Here is a 19917-nt window from a genome sequence, read left to right as displayed (position 1 = left end):
CCTAAGTCTAAAACTGGTGATGTCCAGTGGCATTTGCTGTGACCACAAAAAATGTTCCTTCCTTCCAGAAATGCACATTCATTTGATCCTTATGAAACTGTAACTCTCCAATCCAAATCAGAAACCAGACCGTGGGCTTAGGAGACTGTTTTGATAACAACCAAAAAATTCAGAATGTTTTACAGACACCGTACTGGGAAGGATCCAGTAAAGGAAATAACTTTACTCAACAGAAGATCCCCCAGGAGGACCCATATTATGATTTAGTCAATACCAATCAACAAGGTGGGTGGTAACAAGTGAGGTTCTTTACACAAAAGCCAATTGTGCACAGAGGTAAAGAAAACAGTTAAAACAGATTAGAGGCTAGACAAATTCACAATTATATTTTTGTCACTGTATTATATTCTACGTAAGGCTGCACCAAATATTTTTAATTCCTAATGCTAAAAAAAAGTAAGAAAGTAAAGGAAGAAAGAGACATTGGCATAGAATACAAAGCATTCTTTCTCTAAGCAAATGGTGCACATTTTCTTCGTATTTTCTCTAATGTTTTTACAATTGGGAAAACACCCCAGCAGGCTACAAATATTTATGTATAGTCTAACCTCTTCAAGTGTTTTCCTTTTACATTGCCTGATGCTTCATAGCACATGATGAGTTGGTGGTGATTGTTTGATAAGTCTTTTCCAAAACTAAGTACCAAACCTCCCTGGTGGTTTAGAGTTGAATGGTACATGTATTTCTACCATCCTTATGGCATAGTACCACAACAGAGAACACAACATTAAAAAAAAAATCAAAAAGAAAAGCATTCTATCTACCTTGTAGCAAATTAGTTGATAGAGATGGAACCATATGGCATCTGGCTTTAGATCAAACTTCAGGTCTTCTAGATATGTTTCTTTCATTAAGGCACTGATTTTATTATCTTTATAATATTATCTTAACAATATTAACATATTATTATCTTCCCTGTGTGGACCACAGGGAACAGATGGTAAGAATTTCAGTCTTAGAAGCAGCACCCCCTATAAACCAGTTACAACATCAACTGACAAGACACTTATATGCCAAGCCTGTTTCACCCAGAAGAATTCATAAAAATGGCAGCAGCCCACTTCTTTTTGTGCATAGTGTAATTCTGAGTCATACAGTCTTACCCATATGGCCATTTTTTGAGGAAACCTAAAAGTGGGGTATGAGGGGGGAAAAGGTAAGAAATAAGGGAAGGTTGAATATGCATTTAAGTTACTGTTGATGATTAAGACAATGACTGACAGAAGTTTCTAGTTTTTACTCGCCTTATGTCAGCATATGTAACTCTTGCTTATCACCCTTGGTGACAGTGGGAGCATCTGCTACTCCTGCTGAAAGAAATCTGGATCACCAAGAAGAGTTCTATAATAGCAATCATGGTACTGGCACTGTTGTTGAGATAGATTATAATATCCTGCAAAAACTACAATATCAGGCAGAAAAACAGGAACACATTGCTAGCTACCCCCCACCTCCAGCTTTCCAGAAAGGCTGGGAACTTGTGGAAAAATGATATTTACTTGGAGAAGCTCATTTTTCTATGGCCAGGAGAAAGATCATAATAGTTTAGTCTGAGGATCTCAGTCAGCTAACCTAACCTAGCTTGACTCTCCCACTACCACACTAGCCACCCTTGATGAGGCGCCCTAATAACAGTCATAAGCTTTACACATTTATACAAATTATACAGGGGAACCTGGATAAACACAATTTTTTCTTATAAATTATATAACAAATTTCTGGGAGTAAACAATCAAGTATTCTCTCTAGTGCACTTCTCTATTCATCTTCATATCATCAGTATTGTTAAAAGCATTAACTTTTCAGTTCCTAATTACACAGGGCTCTTGGCTGTGCGCAGTTATAGAGTCAGTTCCTGCCCTTTAGGAGTTTCAAATCTTAAAATAGTTTAAAAAATGCAAAACAGAATCTATATTGAGTATACCATCCGCGAGAATAAACAGTAGAATATTCACAGTCTCTATAAGCTGTCCTCATGGAGGAACAGAATTTATACTGCCTCTTAAAGGATATGTTGGATTTAAATAGAGAGATAGAAAGGGTGAAGAGGGGAAGTAGAGGAGATAGTTTAGATGGGGGCAACAAAAACATACTGTTGAGAAAGTAAAAAGTTTGTTTGGGCAATAGTGAGTAGGACTATTTGATCAGAGCAGGGGTTCTTGTAGGTAAGTAGTAAAAAGAAATCAAAAGAAGGGTTGGTAGAGGACTGAATACAATCTTGTATTCAAGAGGATTGAATACAAGTTTAAAAGTTTGAACTTTATCCTTTCCTGGTGAGTGTCACTGAAGGAGACATTTCATCAACAAATAAAGAAAACCACATGTTGAGATGAATTTACCAAGGCTGGTGTAAGTGTGATGACCCTGGGCCACCTTTTTATGTGATATAAATAGCACTAGCTCTCTTAATAGTCACAGAATCCTGTTCTGTTTTTCACAACTGGATGTTGATAGAGCTGCCACTTGTGGCAAGGTCTCTTGGGCATGCCTTTTGAACTCTTAAGTTGGTAATCTCTGAGCAGACATTCCAGACACTTAGAAGAAAACCAAAGCAGTCATAAATAGCATCAATTCAATTTGCATAACATCTTTCCTCCAGAATGCTTTAAGTACTAAAGAGAGCCTGGCTTTTCACAAGGGGGCCATGCCAAAACTCACTAAACAAACTGCTTGCCTAAAAGGGATAAAATCCTTGAACATATGCCCTTGAACACATCTGTAAACTCTCTACCACCCTCACTGTGGCTTGTACAGGTTAGTGTCATAGATCTAGAAAGTGGCCAGAGGGAGAATATTTCCTACTCATAAGTGGAAGCAGAAAGGCTACTTGTGGCAAGCGCTGCTCTCGAGGTGTCTACAGCACTGCCCTAGCTGGGGAATGCATATTGTTAACTCTTGACTGGCATCTCTCGCCCAAAGAAATGAACCCCTATCTTTGACTTCTGGCTTTCCACATACCCTGACAGAATAATTTTCAGTAAATCATTTTTTAAAAAATCACTATTGTACAATACTCTTCAGTATTTCTACAATGCCTGAAAAACCAAGTCCGGACACATTAATCAGATGTTTGAGGTCTGAGGTCTTCCATGACTACTCATTGACCCACTGTTTTCTTTCATTCCACTTCCCCTTTGCTCTACATAGCACTGTCTTCTCTCTATCCCTAAATATGTTACCCTCATTCCCACCCAAATATGCTCACTAATGCTAGATCTCTTGCCTAAAACATCCCTCTGTATAACCTATTCAACCTCCCCAAAGCCATCCATATCTATATTAATTCTTACTGATTTCTGACTTACAGTAGCATTTATAATTCATAAATGTTATTCTGGGCCTTAATTATGAGCTATCTTACATTATTATTTAATTCTTTTTTGTTAAATTAGATTAAAAGCTTCCAGAAACAACGAGTTATGTTTGGCAAATTCTTTCATGTTCTCCACAATGCCTAGCAAGACATAAAATATAATTAGGTGCTAATTAAAGATCTATTAAATTGAATTACTATGAACGTCCTTTGGTCATTGGTCTATGAGATCAATAGTCAGAAAAGCAGCATGTTGTAAGGGAAATAGTACAGGCTCTGGAGTCATTAAGACCAGAATTCAAATCCCAGTTCTACAACTTACTAGCTAGGGGACACTGAAGTTGTCCTCTCTCTGCTTCAGTTTCCTTAGATGTAAAATGGGGATACCTTACAGGATTACTATGAGAATTGAATGAGAGCCACATATTCCATTGCACATAGTAAGTATGCAATACAATTTAATTCTCTATTGAGTACTCATGCAACATCTAATTATTATAATTGTAAAAAGGGGGCAGAGTTGTCATTTTGGTAGGCCAGTTGGCTGCTCTGGCAGTAACCTGCAGGGTGTGAATCTGATTAATGAGTCAATATGGTCCTCAGCTCTTCACACCCAGGAGAATCAATATTTTAAATAGACCAGCACAGAAAATGCCTACTTATAATAGGAATAAGAACCACTTTTTTAGACCAGAAAATCCTAATAAGGTGATCAGCATATTTTTTCCCTATAGAAAAGCTATATGAAAAGCTAAATTATAATGTTTGCTAAAGATGAATTCAGAACAAGGGTAATAAATGAGTAAATTTTTATTTAGTGATTAGGATGGCTTGTGACAACAGGCTATGATACAGCTCCGCTAGGGAGGTAACACTTGCCAAAGGAAAGGGAAATTTGAGGGCACTGGTCATGGTGACCCATGTTCTATACAGCTTTAAAGACACACAGCCAAATTATTACCTTTGGACTTTACTTTTCCAGTTCCAGTGCTTGCCATTAGTCAGCTACCTTTGGGAAGGGGTTTAGACTGGTTAGTCTCCATTTGCATCAACCTCCCCAAGTCCATTCTCTACTCTTGTTGCTTTGTGCCCTGAGATGCTGATCCCTACAGACTGCATTCTCTAAGTTCCTCTGTTTTATGGGTTTTGCATCCCCCCAAAAGATATGTTGAAGTCCTAACCTCTGGTATCTATGAATGTAACCTTATTGGAAATAGGGTTTTTGCAGATGTAATTAAGTTAAGATGAGGTATTAGGGTGGGCCCTAATCCAATATGACTGGTGTCCTTATAAAAAGAATGCCATATGAAGAGACATAGGCACACAAGGCAAATGCCATGTAAAGATGAGACTTAACGTTGCTACAAGCTAAGGAACAACCAGAAGCTAGGAGATAAATCTGAAATAGATCTTTCCCTAGAACCTTCAGAGGTAACACAGCCCTAATGACACCTTGATTTCAGACTTCTGATCTTCAGAACTCTGAGGCATTAAATTTCTGTTGTTCCCCCAGTTTGTGGTACTTTGTTGTGGCAATCCCAGGAAACTAACACACCAGTAAAATAAAGCACTTGCAGCAGTGGCTCAGAGATTTTACCCAGTGAGAGAGACAGTCCATGAGAACACAGAGCTCTGAAGCTCTCCCCAAGGAACTGACTTTATTTGAAACAGAGTATGGGGAAGTTTAAGCCTAAGAGCACTGTTGAAAACAATGGGGATTTTGATGGTAAGCAGTTAAGAGGAGGTTGGTAGTTCTACAAAAGCAAGAAACTAAACCTTAGGCCAACTAGTTTACCAGAGACAACTAGGGAAAAAGGAGCTAAGAACCTTCCTGGGTCAGAAAAAACCTTAGACTGATTTCAAAAACTACCCTTCCCCAAATGTAATTGGATTTGACTGTAGAGCAATTTATGTCCTAGGGCATTATTGAAAACAATAGATCAATCTGCCTGAAAGTAGTGGAGCCTAATAGCTGGCTGTGATATCATTATGAGGCAAACAGCTTAACAATAGAGATAAGGGAAAGAGATAATTAAAGAGAGCCCTCTAAATTCACTGTCATCCCAGGGTGACTGCATATGCCCAAGGCTGTGCATTCTGAGGCGTGTCATCAGAAGTTTCACACTGCAGGGTAAATGGACTTCACTGAAATAGTTTGGCCAAGTCCCTAAACAAGAAAACAACAACATAAAGAATCCCTGCTACAATATATTACCTAAAATGTCAACCGTCAACAAAAAATTGAGACATTCAAAAAAACAGGAAAGTGTGATCCATACCCAGGAAAAAATGCAGGCAAGAGAAATATCCTATGAGAGGGCCAGATGTTGGACTTAAAGACTTCAAGGCAACCATTATAAATATTTTCAAAGAACTAAAGGAAATCATTCTTAAAGAAGGCAAGGAAGTTATGACAACAATGTCTTATTAAATAGAGAATATCAATAAAGAGATATAACTTTGACAAAAGAACAAAATGAGAATATTGGAGTAAAAAGTACAAAAATTAAAAAATTAAAAAGTTTATAAAGTAAAATAGTTAAAGTAAGCTACGGTTAATTTATGATTGAAGAAAGAAAATTTTTTTATATAAATGTAGTGTAGCCTAAGTGTATATAAAGAGCTTATAAAGTCTACAGTAGTGTACAGTAATGTTCTAGGCCTTCACATTACTCACTGACTCACCCAGAACAACTTCCAGTCCTGTAAGTGCCATTCGTGGTAAGCACCCTATATAGGTGTACCATTTTTTGTCTTTTATACTGTACTTTTACTGGACCTTTTCTATGTTCAGATATGTCCAGATACACAAATACCATTGTGTTACAAGTCCCTACAGTATTCTGTACAGTAACATGCTGTACAGGTTTGTAGCCTAGGAGCAGGTGGCTATACCGTATAGCCTAGCTGTGTAGTAGGCTACATCAGCCAGGTTTGTGTAAGTACACTTTATGATGTTCGTACAACAGTGAAATCACCTAACAACACATTTCTCAGAATGTATCACTATTAAGTGACGCATTACTGTATTAAATGTATAGAAAGAAGAAAAAGTCAACCCAGAATTTTACATGCAGCAAAATGATCTTTCAAAAATGAAAGCAAAATAAAGACATTCCCAGATAAACAAAAACTGAGAGAATTTGATGTTAGGAGATCCATTTTACAGGAAATACTAAAGAAAGTTCTTCAGGCTGAAAGAAAGTTACCCTACATGGTAATTTGATTGCATATGGAAAAACAAAGAGCACTGGTAAAGGTAATACTGCAACTATAAAAGAAAGTATGAATGCATAGTTTTCCCCTTTTTAACTAATTTAAAAAGCAACTTTTGGGCCGACCCAGTGGCGTAGTGGTTAAGTGCGTGCACTCTGCTGTGGCGGCCCGGGGTTCGTGTCCCGGGTGCACACTGATGCACCACTTGTCAAGCCATGATGTGATGGCATTCCATATAAAGTGGAGGAAGATGGGCATGGATGTTAGCCCAGGGCTAGTCTTCCTCAGTAAAAAAAGAGGAGGATTGGCAATAGATGTTAGCTCAGGGCTGATTTTCCTCACCAAAAAAAAAAAAAGGCAACTTTATAAACTAATATGTATATTGTTGAGTCTATAACATACAGAAATATAATTTTTGGCAATAACAGCAAAGAGGAGGTAGGTGGGAGCAAAGCTATATAAGAATAAGGAAAGAATATCAGATAGTAACCCAAATTCATAGGAACAAATGAAGAAAAACACAAACGGTAAATGAAAAGGTTAACATAACAAACTCTATAAATATATACTCTGTCTCTTTTCTTTTCTCAGCTTCTCTGATGGACATACTTAGACAAAGTAATAATTGTAAGAATGGACTGTAGGGGTTGTAACATATATGGATAAAATATATATAACAATAATAGCACCAAAACGGGAAAAGGGAATAGAGCTATATATAAATGATGTTGCTATATGCCACTGGAATTAAGTTACTATAAATCTGAAGTACATTTTGATAAGTTAAGATGTATTTGCAAGTCTTAGAGGAATCCCCCCCAAAAAACTCATAAAAACATGAAAATATGTAAAACAATAATTAAAGGAATTAAAACGTTATACTAGAAACATTCATTTAGTGCCGGTCCCGTGGCTTAGTGGTTAAGGGCGCGCGCTCCGCTGCTGGTGGCCTGGGTTCGGATCCCAGGCACGCACTGACGCACTGCTTCTCCAGCCATGCTGAGGCCACGTCCCACGTACAGCAACTAGAAGGATGTGCAGCTATGACATACAACTATCTACTGGGGCTTTGGGGGAAAAAATAAATAAATAAAATTAAAAAAAAAAAAAGAAAAGATGGTCTTAAAAAAAAAAGAAAAGAAACATTCATTTAATGCAAGGAAAGCAGTAAAGGATAAACAGAGAAAAACGATATCAGACATAAAAAACAGAAATAAACTGTCAGACATAAATGCAACTATATCAATAATAGCATTAAATGTGAATGGATAAAATACTCCAATAAAAATGCATAGTCAGACTGGATAAACAAACAAGATCTGATTATATGCTGTCTACAGGAGACACTTTAGATTAAAAGATACGAATAGGCTGAAAGCAAACGGATGGGAAAAAATATACCATGCAAACAGGAACCACAAGAAATCTGGAGTGTATACACTAATGTTAGAATTTAAAATAAAAAATGTTACTAGAGAGAGAAGGGAACATTTTGTAATGATAAGAGGGGGTCAATTATTCAGGATTAGATAACATTTATAAACATATATGATCCAATATGCATCATATATGTACAACAGAACTCTAAAATATGTGAAGCAAAAATGGAAAGAATTGAAGAATAAAGCAGAAAATTCAATAAATGGGTGTTTCAATACCTAACTTTCAGTAATGGATAGAACAACTAGATAAATAACCATCAAGGAAATAGAAGACTTGAACAACAATGTATACCAACAAGACTTAACAGATACCTATTGAATATTCCACTCAATAACAGCAGAATAAACATTCTTTTTGAGTGCACATGGAACATTCTCTAGGATAAACCACACACTAGTCCATAAAATATGCCTCAATAAATTTAAAAGGATCGAAACCATGCAAAGTATGTTCTCCAACCACAATGGGATGAAATTAGAAATCAGTAGCAGAAAGAAATTTTGGGAATTCACAAATATGTGCAAATTAAACAACACACTCAATAACCAATGGGTCAAAGTAGAAATCACAATGGAAATTAAAAAATACTTTAAGATGGGGGCAGCCCTGTGGCCTAGTGGTTGAGTTCAGTGCACTCCGCTTCGGTGGCCTGGGTTCGGTACCCGGGTGTGGACCTACACCACTCATCAGCGGCACGCTGTGGTGGCAACCCACATACGAAATAGAGGAAGATTTGTGCAGATGTTAGCTCAGGCGAATCTTCCTCAAGCAAAAAGAGAGGAAGATTGGCAGCAGATATTAACTCAGGGTGAATCTTCCTCAAGCAAAAAGAGGAGGATTGGCAACAGATGTTAGCTCAGGGCAAATATTCCTCAGCAAAAAAAAAAAAAAAAAAAAATTTGAGATGAATGAAAATTTAAAAATACTTATATTTATTAGTATTCTAGATAAGAATTTTTGTTTTAAAAATGTATCCCACTCCTTTAAAATAAATTTGGAATCCACCAGCTTACTGGATAAATTTAAAACCCTGGATATGATATACAAAGTGTTTTAACATGTGTCTCAATCTAACGTTCCAGCATCATTTCTTTCCACTGCTTACCTGTGGCTTTAGCCACACACAAGTGCTCATTGATCACCGCATGTTCTATTACAACTCTATGTCTTTCCATATCCTGTTCTCTCTGAAAAGCTCTTCATTCCTTCCTGTGCTTGGTGAACTCCTATTTACTCTTTAAAACTCAGTTCAACTCCTTACTCTTACCCCTTCATGAATTAGTGGCTTCCTCTTCTGGGATCCTCAGTTACAAGGAAGCTCTTTTAACTGTCTCCACTTAGTGGACTTCCTTATTAAACATGGCTTTTCATTCACTCCAAGTAACATGCTGACTGATGTTCGTGGCCTTCTGTATGCTCCCAACCAATAGGGAGCTCTCTAGTATCCCACATTCTTCTGCTCCCACAAGTGGGGATTGAATTGTGAACTTACCAAGGATCTTATGATTCTTCCCAAACTGGCTGATAGTTGCACCTATAAATTTATTCCTTTTTTTTTTGTTTTGGTTGTGTTTTCCCATTGAATATAAGCTTCATGCAAACATGAATATATCTGCTTTGTTCATTGCTGGATATCCACTATTTTAACAGTGGTTGCATATGGTAAATGCAAGTATTTGTTGAATAGATTAAATATTATGTGAATAAGTAGCAATACTTTTGGCTATCAGCACTTCTGTAAGTATGAAAAAACATAATCGACAATAGTTGAAAAAATAGGGATTTATTTTCTGTACAAATAAGAAGTACGGAAGTAGAGGGTTGCTGTCACAGATTTAGCAGCTCAATTATGTTAACATTTGGGAAATTCTCTTGGCCTTTATTTCATGGTTGCAAGACAGCTGGAGCACCTCAAAGCATCACATCCTCATACCATATGGGAGGCAGGAAAAAATGGAAGGCAGTGCAAAACACATCCCTTATATTTTATCAGCTAGAACTGTGCGCTAAGTGAAATCTATCCTGGGTGCTGGGATGACATTACCTGAGATCAAGTTACTGTGCCTGACCTCTGAACAAAATCAGGATTTTTTTAGTATACAAAAACACAAGATCAGGGGGAAGTAGCGAATGTCTTTTGGGGATAGGTAACAGGCAGTGACGGACACAATATGTAAACCAAAAAAATATGAATGGGAAAGAAAGTTAAAATTATACTGAACACTGAATTAACAAATACTGAACCATTTCTCCTAGGGGAAATAGAGGGTTAGGTTCTTGTGAGCCTCTGGTCACATTTTTGTCAACCAATCAATATACAGTCTTGTTTTATGTGAGTTTCTCTTTAAAGATATCATATTTAATACATACTGTTGATTCATTAACAATGAACTCACAGCCAACAGCACTGTAACTCGTGCCTAAACGAAGCTTACCTAACACATGTATTTTCTCTGTAAGGCACATCACAGCCTTCCTGTGCTTCGGGACACTGTATAGCACTTCAAAACTACGCTTGGTGGCCATTTTAAACAGTGAAATCACCAACAAAATGCAGAAAATGTGGTACTAAATAGATTGTGAAAAGGACACTTGTTTATGGTATAAGAGCAGAAACAAGAAGGCAGAGCATCACCTTATGCAAGTTTGGCTGGGAATGTGCACAATCGAGTGACTCAAATTTTTTGCCGCTCCATATATGTCCACAAATGACTGTGAAAGCACTGAGAGATTTAATTTTTGAGTTACAAATAAATTTTAGCAAGTGTGCAAATTCATAAATATAGAATCCATGAAAAAGGAGGATTGACTGTAGATTTTTCTTATTCTCTTTTTCAACCATGTTTATTTTATCCATGAATTATGGAATTGTCTGCCACACCTGTTTCCTTCTCCTTACACTAGCCTGACTACATTTCTAGCTTTCCTTGGGGTTAGGCATGGTCTTGTGATAGCCTTCTTGCCAAAGGAATGGACACAGAAGTAATATGCATCCCTTCTAGACTTGGTCCATAAAAACCTTCACAGATTCTCTGTGCTCTCTTCCCTTTCTCACTCCCTGGGATGGAGACAACCTCCAGGGCAATCTTGGGTGTCCTATGTTGAATTTTCCAGAGTCACAGGATGGGAGAAACCATTGAAAGAAAACCAGGAAATTATCATCCCTCAATCATCATTTGGAGGTGAACTGCCTAACATGAGGAAAAAATATGCTTTTGTATTAAACTGTTAAGATTTGGAGATTTATTTGTATATAGCAGCTAGATCTACCTTAAGTAACACTCTCACAATTACTATTCCAGTCAGTGTAAGATAAGAAGCTTCTTTATATCTTGTCTGTGTCTCTACCTCCTGATTCTCTGGAGGATATACCTTAATTGCTCTGCACGATCTGATGAGATATGATTTTACTCACCTATCTCTGGTCAGCTTCAGCACCAAGGCCAAAAGGATAAGAAAGAAAGCTGAGTTATTGACTATACATTCAAAGTGCGCCTCCATGCAATGATTCATGGTGGTGTTTGTTACTGTCCAATTGCTCTAGAAAACTTAGGTCCTGGATTATTTTATTAATTCACAAACATTCATTGAACTGGTAGGGATAAATGATTATCTCTCTATCTGCTACATTAGACAGATAATTTGGCCTGAAAGAGACAGCTTCCACAGGGAAACCCGAGATGAGTTCAATAGGTCAAGCTACATTAAATGCATGTTAACCCAGGAAGGGAGGGGAAAAGTCACATTTTAACTCTCATAACATTTCTGGAATGTCCTTAGCTTCTGGCTCAGTATTCTCCCATCACTCAATCTCCTCTCCCCTTCAGTTTTCTCTTCACAGAAAGTGTAACTTAAGAACCTGTTGGAAACCAGCATACTAAAATTGCTCCAAAAATGTATTTTTTTCCTTGACTGACAGCACTTTGGGGGGAAGAATTAAAGTTATCCTGAAGGCTTCCCTTAAGGGAGTGCTCTGCTTTCCAGACTAGTTACTAAACCTTTGGTCATGCACTGAGAGCCTTCCTGTCTCCAGCTTTTCAACTCTCAGGGCAGTTTTTCTTGCATCAACAAATATTTACCGAGAAACTGTATTTTCTGCATTACTACACATTAGGTACTACACTAAGAAATCAAAGATGGCAAGGTCTCTATTCTGGGGAATTAGATACCTGAATAACATATTAAACAATGTAATAAGTATTCTAATAGAGGTGTGTACAGAATTCTACAAGAACACAGAAGAACAATGAATTCTGTGAAGACGGGGCAGTGGAGTAAGGGTAAGTAAGACTCTACAGTAAAGAACATATTTGAGCTAGATCTTCAACAGTTTATGGGATCTTGATGTGCAGAGGCAGAAGAATGGTTCCGGGCAGAGGCTGTAGTCTCTATAAAGGCCCCAGAGACAGGAAAAAACCAAAATGTGTTCAAGGCATGGTGCAGAGGTCAGCACGATTGGAGAGTAGAAGGAAGCATGAAGGGACAAACTAGAGATAAAATTTTAAAAAGTAGAAATTAGCCAGCCACAAAGGTCTTGTATGTAAGTTGTATCAGGGGAAAATGCAATTTATGATCCCTCACTGTGTTCTGAGGAGAGTGGAACCAGCAATTAAAGGGTCTTCATTATTTTCTTGAATGAGGTGATGAGTGTGGCTATGCATGTTTGATATATCTGGTCTCTTATAAGATCTACTAGACAGGGAATGGGTAGAGAGAGTTATAGGTAGAAAAGAGAGACAGTGGGAAGATTTAGGACCTTCATGACGGAGGGGTAAAAAAAAAATCCCATAAGTAGTCATGTAGCTGGAAAAAAGACTAGAGGAGAATGAAAATTGTGATGAGGATTTGTTGAGCTGTTTGCCATATGGTGAATGACCTCTGCCTCTCCTATGATATTGTAGGTAACTTCTACCTTGCTTGTTAATGTTTTGGTATGACAGGATTATTTACTGAAGAAATCAAAGATGTGCTGGGTTCACCTATTCCTCGTGCTTGGTATGGGATGAAAGCAGAAGCTGTTTCAGTGGAAATCACATTCTTATGCTAAATTTGATGTTGAAACTGTAGGCAACCAGGACCATAGATTTTAAGCAGATAGATAATATCACATTAAATTTCTAGGACTAATAACTCTAGATTAAAGTATGTTAAACAAGTGATGGTGTAGCAGAGATTGTAGGCTGCTCATCATAATCAATGTTCTCATGTATTTCCATGTCACCACAGCTAAAGCTACATTTTCTAGGGTTTCTTGCACCTAGATGTCACCATATGATTGCATTCAAACCAAGAGAATGTGGGCAGAAATGATGAACACCACTACTAGCTCTAGTCTATTAAAAACATCTTTCATTTTCTTCCATACTCTTTTTCTTTTCTAATTGGCTGGAATAGAGATGGCCCAAAGGACCATGTTGAAAGACACATGTAAAAAAACAGAAAACACTACATCAGTCTGGGCCCTTGAACGACTGTGTGGAAGGGGAATCCCCACCCACCTATTATAATAGTGTAGTAATGTGAGCAAGTAGTAAACCTGTACTGTGTTTGAAACACCACAAATTTTGGAGCACCTTCTAATAGCTAGTGGGCTACCCTGACTAATACAGATAGGAAAAAATAGGAAGCTTTTAAAATAATCCAGAGAGGTGGGATGAAAGCCTGTACTGAGGAAACAGAAAGGAAAATGCTACCAGTTCACGGCCTAACCATAATCCATTCGTCAGGTATTGCTGCAATAATATTGAGCAACAAATAACCCCCAAATTCAGCGGCTTACAACAACAAACACTTATTTTTCTTACTCACAAATCTGCAGATTGGCTGATCTCTTTTGGGCTCAGGTGGGTTTGGCTTCAAGTGGCCAGGTGGTTCCGGTCTGTACTGAATGCCTCATTCTGGGGACTTCAGTGAACTGGGGCATGCTCTTCTCATGGCAATGGCAGAAGCACAAGAGAGTAAAAATAAACATATGATTTCTCTTAAGGACTCATTCAGAATTAGTACTCAGTCACTTCTGCCCACATTTCATAGTGAAAAGAAGTTACACGACCAAGCCCAACATCAATGGGACATGTAAGTATAAGCTTGTCATGAGGAGGGCAGCATTCATGGCAAGGGGAAGGAAGAATTGTGAACAAAGAATATAAGGTACTCCAAAGTGTATCTCAAAATTGTTCCCCTTTGTGAAGCTTTCCACAATTATTTCAACCTATCTTACTCCTTTTATATTTATTGTCAGTTATCAAATTGTTCAGCTCATTTTACCTAAAGAGTTTGCTTTATTCTATCTACTTAAATGACATAGAGGTGACTAGCAAATGGTCTTGAAGAAAGCACTTTTCTAACACATTCTTAAAGCAAAAACATTGTTCCTTATTTTATGTGGCTATACTAGGCAAGAGAGGAATGGGGCAGCTGAGATCAACAAGAAGTGCATGATGAAGTTTAAAGCACATGGATGATAGTCAGGAGGGATTAAGGTAGTACACTCTTGGGAAAGGGAGTCCACACAGAAAGTTGTCAGCAGAGTGTTCTGTAACTAGTAAAAAAATCTGTATCTAAACAGTGAATATATAACTATGAATTTTGGATTTAAAGGCAATAAATTTAGAGTGCGTATCTGCCAAGGTAGAAGGACTCTCTCCTGGGAATATGAGGGAGGAAAAGCTTTTTTTAAAGCTTTTTGATAAGCTGGGCCATGATAGAGAAGGAACAAGCAAGCTTCACTACATATACCCAATCCCAAATGACTACAAATGGGACTATTTGAGAAAGAAAGGGGCAAAAGCTCAGTGAGAATTGAGAAATGAGCAGCCCAGATCCAGCAGTGCTGATAATAACAGAACCCAACAGAGGCTCTGATCTGGAGTGCATACAGCAAGATCACATGACAGGATCCCAGATGAACCTAAAACAGGAAGCATATGTCTAGGATTCTTAATAAAAGTAACCATAATAGTTTATTGTAAATACTGCACTGGCTTATGTGAGTCTTAATCACATAGACTGGATTTAACACGTCATAACATATCAATAAAATAAAATTAATTAGTTAAAAAAATTTGATTAACCCTACAGGCGGTTATCTCAATACTTCACTATCACCTAATTTTAAAAATTCCAAATGGCATTACCTAACTACATTATTGATCTTATTCTCAATATTACTATCAAATACTTTTTGCTGTTTCCCTCAATATGAAATCTACCTGCAAAGGATCCAAAGAAGTATTTGAGAATAATTAAAATAACAAGATTAAAATAATTATTTGAAAGTTGAATTTTTATGTTAAAATATAGAGTAAATATTATAAAAAGGCAAATAAAAATTAGGTAAAGTAATTGCAACACATGTATACTTTGTGTACTATGTAGTCTTTGCATATTGTGTATACTTTGTATTCTTTGTATTCTAGCCTTAACATATAAAATCTTTCTATAAATAAAGAAAAAACAAAGAACAGATCAATAGAAACATGGGTCAAGATGCTAACAGAGAATTGATGAAAGAAATAAAATGACCAGTTTAACCTCATTAGTAATAAAAAGAAAATGCTCCTGAAAATGAAATAGCATTTTCCTTCCTAAATTGATTTTAAAAAGACTTTAAAAATAATATCTAAATTTAGCAAGAGTTTAGGGAATCAGGCATACATGACTGGGGGGTAGTTTATATGAATTCTCTTTGATTAGTCAATTTTACTTTTAGCAAGTTAGTTTAAGGAAATAATTTTGGATGGGGATGAAGATTTAGCTATAAGTATGTTCACCACAGTGCTCTTCTTAATTAAGAAAAAAAGAGAAACAACATGTGTCCAACTATAGAGAATTGATTAGATAAGGTACATTATATCTATATAAGGAATTTCAAACATGGACAGAGATTCACACCACATTTTTGAATGGGGTAAATAAGTTCAAAACAATATTATAGTATGATCCCATTTTTAAAATAATCTTTCTCTTAAAAAGCAGATGAATGCAAACTAAAATGGTAAAAGTTATAATTTCTAGGAGAAGGAAAATAGATGGTTCAAATTTTCTTATTTTGCTTATCAAAGTTTCAAATAATCTATAATGAACTTATATCTTTGTGGCATTAGAAATACACTGAATGTCATTTTTCAGAAGAATGGGTCACAGACACTCAAAAAGATGTCTAAAAGTCTAAAAGATGACTTCACAGATGACTTTGAGCAGTAGCATAAGGGTATCATCTCTAAAAATGACTCTCTTAAAAGAACAACACTCATTTGAAAACATAAATTCTCAGATGATAAATAAGATTACATTACTTGGGAATCAAAATTTCTACTTAATTGACTAGCTGATTAAAAACTGGATGTTGATGAAGTGAAGTAGTCTCCTTGCTGAGGAAAAACAAGCATACTGGCTGTGACGTCAGAAAAAATAGTTCAGAAGGCACGGGATTCCCAGAAATGTGATTATATCTAAAATCACGTAAATATATTCTATTGCCTGATTGTGTCTAATTTTAGTTCTGTTGTCCATCTCCAGAAAAAAAATCCAAATTCTGTCTAAATCAGTCTAGCACTGTTGCATTCAAAGGTGTGAAAAATGTTTGCAAATACTGATTATGTCATACATTTGCATCATGCTTTACAATATAAAGCACTTTTATATACATTTCATATCCCCTAAACAAATTTTATTTTAAGCCTGAAAGTATAAGAATAAAAAAAAAAAAGAATAACAGATTTCAACCAGTGCTTAGCTCCAGTATTACAAGCATCTATAAATATTCATTGACTATTTTCTCTAGATAAGATGCAGTACAAAGAAACACCTCCTTCTGGACTGATTCTTCTGTGTAAAATGAAACTTGGCCTTTAGTCTTCTGACCAAGCGTCTTTCACTGCATCTTATTGCAATTATTTTATTTCCTGTTTCCTCTCCTAGCCTATGAGCTCTGTAAGTCTTACTTGTGCTTGTTTCCTAACAATTAGCAGAGTACCTGGACCATAGTAACTAAAAAATCAATGTTTTTTTGAATGCTGAATGAATGACACTTGTTTTGAAAAGTTAAATCAATGTTTTCTATGTAATATGTCATTATATCTCAATAAAGCTGGAAAAAAATCAATGTTTTAGCAATTGTTATTAAATTGACTTAGTAATTAATTGGCATTTCTTTTCTAATGATTTGAAATATGTTCCAAATACTAGCTGAGATATAACAATAAAGGTCAGCAGAAAAGCTGCTAACAACATAGACACAGGAACATTAATAGAATCTCTCTTTCTGTTATGTCACAAGATTCGTTTTTTCCAGGTCTAAGTGCATAGAAAGTTGTTTCAACTCTGCAACCTTCTGGTCCCTGATAGATGGCATGTGTTTTCCCCTCTGGTGTTGAATTTCAGCTCTGAACACTCTTTCTAAACTACTCATTATAAGATGTCTCCATAAGTTCATTTGCCAAACTAGGCAATCAAAGTTGTTCTCCTCAACTCCATAAGCTCCTTTTTCTTTTTCTTTTATCTCTCTCTCTCTTTTTTTTTTTTTTTTTGCTGAGGAAGATTAGGCCTGAGTTAACATCTGTGCCAATCTTCTTCTACTTTATATGTGGGTTGCCACCACAGCGTGGCTGACGAGAGGTGTAGGTCTGCGCCTGGGACTTGAACTTGAGAACCCAGGCTGCCAAAGAGGAACACACTGAACTCAACCACTATACCACAGGGCCAGCCCCCATCCTTTTTCTTAATAATCCCTCTCTTGCCTAGAGAGGGATTATTTACCAGATAGGCTGTCACATTTCTATGAGAATCCAAACTTCTTTTGGAACGATTCTTTTGGAATGATGTGAATTTAGAATGATAAGTAATTTCTAATATATCACAAATTTAGAGGTGTAATTATCAACTATAGCTAAGGGAGATTGAAGCTGCTTTTCTCCTGCCCAAATTTTGCTTCAGTTTAAACTAAAGACGTTAATTCTTTTTCAAGTGAAAACTCTCCACCTTTTGGCAGCCACTTTGGCTTCAGTTTGTTGCTGAGTTTCAGATCCTTTCCTAAGAACAATTTTTGATAAGGAAAGATATGACCAGGCACTCGGTCTATGAAAAATATGAAAGGGGAGGACCACTTTACCAATTTGCAGGTTTGCCAATGGCAGGCTGAACTTCTTCAAAGTCAAATAGTCATGTCTTAAATCAGCTGTAATCATGTCGTTACTGATCTCTGTTTCACAGAATGAGAGGGATAAATTTTTCTAATTCCTTTGGTAAGAAACTCAAGCATATACCATAATGTTTAAGAGTTTTCTCCATAGAAATAAAGTTTGCAATTTGAATGAATCCCCTATGGCCAGTCTGCCCTGACCAAAATCAGGTGAGAATTTTTAACAAATTCCTGTCTTCTTATTTCAGAGGGAAAAGTCCCCCAAATTAGATGAAAACATAACTTCAGTCACCTACAAAAAAGATTTATCTTCTCTGTATTTCATCTCATATATTCCCAGGGGACAGAGAATTCACTTCCCTGGACAATTCTATGGAAAACTGATTCTTCCTCTTTAAGAAGGTATGGTACTTGTATCTGATATAAATATGAATTGAGATTGTAACCTAGCTGCATAGATTAAATAAGATCTATTAGAATGGTTTTGATTTAGAAAATTTATTCCTGTTCTTACTTCATATACCCACTCCAGGAAGAAGTCTGTTTTTTTAAAAATCAAATGAATTGCTTGCTATAATTCAATCTTAAAATGGAGCGTGTTATGTTGAAGGACTGCTGCTTTTCTGTTTGGTGCAGAGTTTAGTATAAGGACAGAGATGTCAAGTATGATCTTTCCCATGAAGTAGTCTACTGTGGAACATGGCTGTCCTCCAAATTATTTAAGGGGAAAAAAGCCCTAATGAACGAACAGAGGGGGAAGGCTGTTTCCATGGCAACTGAACTATCAGAAAACCCAAAGAACAGAGATGCTTTCTCTAGCTGGTATACGTAGTTCCATTTTTAATTCCTTGCTACTGGCAGTCAGCATCAACAGGAGCTCAAGCTATCCAAGTAAATGTTTACTTGCCAAAACATCAAGAAATAAATCATGATCCAGTTATTATTTCTTGAAAAGATGATCATTATCCCCTGAGAGAGGGGAGGAAAAAAAGAGATGAGAGAGATGTTTATGAAGAGTTTTGGGCAGAGGGTAATGAAGATTAGAGAAGATACAACAGGACTCATCAGTTGTGTTTAACAAACATGTACTGACTGCCAACTATTTACGGAACACCAAGATGAGAAGGAAAGCTGGTCTAGAACTCAGGAAATTCAGAGCCTACCACAGAGGCCATCAAGTAAAGAGAAAATTCCTATACACTCTTATGAAATCAATGATAATGATGCAATCAGTGTGCTGGGGAGCACTGAAGAAGGGCACTAATCCCACTGGAGGTGGGGCTGGGAGTTGTCAGAGAGAGAAAACCTATGCAGGTTTTAAAGGATGAGTCAGAGCTAGATAAGTCAATAAGAGTGGAAAGGGCACTGTAGGGACCAGGAGAGAGATGAGCAAAGGGGAAGCAGAATGGTTTGTATGGAGAAGAACTCCAAGCAGTTAGTTTTTACTAAATCAATTAGTTATTACTGTATCAATGTGAAAAAGTGGCCAGAGATGAGACTGGACAGAAAATGAAAGAGCCTGTGACTAGGAGGATCTATGACTTTGGATTTTATCCAGATGACAGTCTATGGAGGGTTTGTATTACCTTTCTTGGTAATGGTAATAACAATACAAGAAATGACAATGATAACTATAGCTGCCCTTATTAAGTACTTCCTATGTAACAGGCACAGAATTAGCACTTTATATAATATCTAATTTAATCTTTAATCTATGAGGTAGATTCTATTATTCTCCTTTGTA

At 36.7% G+C, this 19917-nt stretch overlaps 1 long non-coding RNA gene across 3 annotated transcripts in view; it reads right to left on the bottom strand.

Moving 5' to 3' along the window:
- The window catches only part of LOC131419263 (uncharacterized), a 141296-nt gene that overhangs the window by 115031 nt on the left and 6348 nt on the right, over positions 1 to 19917 (bottom strand). For 2 of the 3 annotated variants that reach the window (XR_009223178.1, XR_009223179.1), the window contains exon 2: positions 13841 to 13958. This is a non-coding gene — a long non-coding RNA (uncharacterized LOC131419263). Of the gene's footprint in view, positions 1 to 13836; positions 13959 to 19917 lie in introns of all 3 variants that reach the window. The other variant, XR_009223180.1, reaches the window with a different exon arrangement.

This window comes from Diceros bicornis, chromosome 20, assembly GCF_020826845.1.
Source record: "Diceros bicornis minor isolate mBicDic1 chromosome 20, mDicBic1.mat.cur, whole genome shotgun sequence".
Lineage (NCBI taxonomy): Eukaryota > Metazoa > Chordata > Mammalia > Perissodactyla > Rhinocerotidae > Diceros > Diceros bicornis.
Note: the sequence above shows the minus strand (reverse complement) of the source record. Positions and strands in the feature narration are given on the sequence as shown.